Genomic DNA, 2,839 nt, shown 5'->3' on the forward strand with positions numbered 1-2,839 from the left:
ATATCCCAGGCATGATTAAACTTTGCAATGATGTTGATTCTTTTTCACACCAAGTATCCAAGTCTATTAGCCTGGCAATTGGGGCTGTGTTCCAAAAAGCTGGAGATTCTGGTCACCCTAGAGGCAAAACATGTTTTAAATGTGGACAACCCGGTCATTTTGCTAGAGAATGTAACACTTCCAACCTTAGCCAGTCCCCCAACCCTGCTGGATGACCCATTGCCCCGGGGGTTTGTCCCTGCTGCAAGAAAATCTGTCACTGGGTCAGGGAATGTCGGTCTAAGACTGACGCTAATGGGCAAACCCTCCCTGTGGTCCAGGGAAACGAGCAGGGCTCCCCCCCGTACCGGGGCCCCTATTCACATGTGACTGCACGCCCCCAAGTGCAGCATCAAGCTCCTGCAACACCAACTTATCCCGGGCAACAGCAGGGAGCGCAGGAGTGGACCTGTGTTCCTCCACCACCAGGATTATAACCCTGGAGGAAGGGACTATTATAGAATCTGGAAAATTTGAGCCCCTGCCACCAGGCATGTTTTTCCTAATAATTGGACGAGCCTCGAGTGCTCTTCAAGGACTTGTCATCCTTCCCTCTATAATAGATGCTGATTATTCTGAGGAGATTAAATTTCTAGCCACTGCCATGCAGGGCCCCTTCACGCTTAGAGCCGGACAACGCCTTACCGCTTACCTTCAAGGGGCAGTTTCCTCATAAAGAAAAGGGGCGTGGTTCTTCCTCCCCTGGCTCTTCAGATGTTTATTGGGTTCAAAAATTAACTGATGAAAGACCCATGATGTCTCTTTGGCTCGATGGCAAACAATTTCAGGGCCTTTTAGATATGGGGACGGATGCAAAAGTGCTCTCCTCTAGACACTGGCCCTCAACCTGGCCCCTTAAGGCTACCGCCACACATTTAAAAGGGATAGGTCAAACACAGTATACATTCCGCTCAAACCTCCTGAACTGGAAAGATAAAGAAAATAATACAGGCACAGTTAGGCCGTTTGTAGTTTCTGGACTCCCTGTTAACCTCTGGGGAAGGGATATCCTTTCCCAGATGGGGGTGATGATGTGTAGTCCCAATGAGGTCATTACTAACCAGATGTTAAGGACAGGATTTCTCCCTGGAAAAGGATTAGGTAGAAATGAACAGGGAATTACAGAACCCTTGATTCCCACGCCCAAAACAGATAGAGGAGGTTTAGGAGCAGACCTTTTTTCAGAGACCGTTGTTCCTCCTGCACTCCAGGCTGATAAAATATCTTGGAAGTCAAATGATCCAGTCTGGATCGATCAGTGGTCCATGCCTCAAGAAAAGGTTCAAGCGGCCCTACAGTTGGTGCAGGAACAATTATTACAAGGGCACCTTGAACAGTCCACTTTGCCTTGGAACCCCTATTTTTGTCATAAAAAAGAAAAATGGTTCTTGGAGATTGTTACAAGACCTTAGAGCGGTTAATAAAACTATGGTCCCTATGGGGGCCCTACAACCTCGTTTGCCTTCTCCAATAGCTATTCTAGAGACTTTATAAAATAGTCATTGATATAAAAGATTGTTTCTTTTTCTATTCCTTCATCGGAGGATTGTGCCGCTTGCCTTTTCTATCCCTGTCATTAACCATGTGGGCCCTAATCCCCGCTTTCAGTGGCGCGTGATGCCACAGGGGATGGCTAATAGCCCCACCGTGTGTCAAAGATATGTGGCCCAAACTATAGATTCAATAAGGCTGCGTTTCCCCTCTGTTTACATCATCCATTACATAGATGATATTTTGATTTCCTCCACTTGTTTACAGGAAACTCAAAAACTAACCCAAATTATTGTTTTGGCCTTACAAAAAAGGGGTTTCACCATTGCCCCTGAAAAAATTCAGACACAATATCCCTTTTTGTTCCTTGGATTCCAATTAGAACCTATCCATTTATTCTCAAAAGCTAACAAAGGAAGATTGCAGCCACATAGCTTAAAATGATTTTCAAAACTTTTGGGTGATATTAATTGGCTTAGATTTTACCTTGTTAACCACTGGTGATTTAAAAACCTCTATTTGCAATTCTGAGGGTGGCCTGATCCTAATTCCATTAGGCTTCTAACTCCCGAGGCTGAAAAGTCCCTACTAAAGGTTGAACAGGCTATCAGCCAACAATTCATAGGTTATTTCAGCCCGTCCAAGACACTGTATCTGATCCTTTTTGCAACAAGGTTTACACCCACAGGCCTCCTATGGCAAGATAATCATCCACTAATGTGGATCCACCTGCCCACAACACCCCCCTACTTATCCCTCCTTGATTTGCCAGACCATTTTCTTGCGGCTTAAGCTGGCTACCTGCCATTGTGGCCTCGATCCCGATATTATTATTTCTCCATATTCATAGGAGCAGCTTGCTTGGCTGCAACACAAACATGATGACTGGACAGTCCTGCTGTCCATTTATCAGGGAACATTTGATACTCATTTACCAGGAGATAATTATTACACTTCCTCCATTTACCCCCTTTGTCTTCCCAAAGGTTACACATCTAAAACCTATACCAAATGCCTTGACTGTTTTCATAGACAGATCTAAGAATGGAAAGGCCTCCTTTGTTGTTAAAGATCAAGCTTTTTCTGTCAATACCCCATATATTTCTGCCCAATTAGTAGAACTTTATAGTGCCTTAGAAATATTTAAATTAATAAATCAATCATTTAACCTTTTCTCGACAGCCATTGTAGTCAGAGCTCTCCCAATCTTTTGGAGACTGTCTCACTATACAACCCTCAACACCTACCTTTAGCTATTTTCCAGAAATACAAAAACACATAAAGGCCCAGCCAAACCCATTCTTTGTGG

This window comes from Rattus rattus, chromosome 9 (genome assembly GCF_011064425.1).
Source record: "Rattus rattus isolate New Zealand chromosome 9, Rrattus_CSIRO_v1, whole genome shotgun sequence".
Taxonomy (NCBI): Eukaryota; Metazoa; Chordata; class Mammalia; order Rodentia; family Muridae; genus Rattus; species Rattus rattus.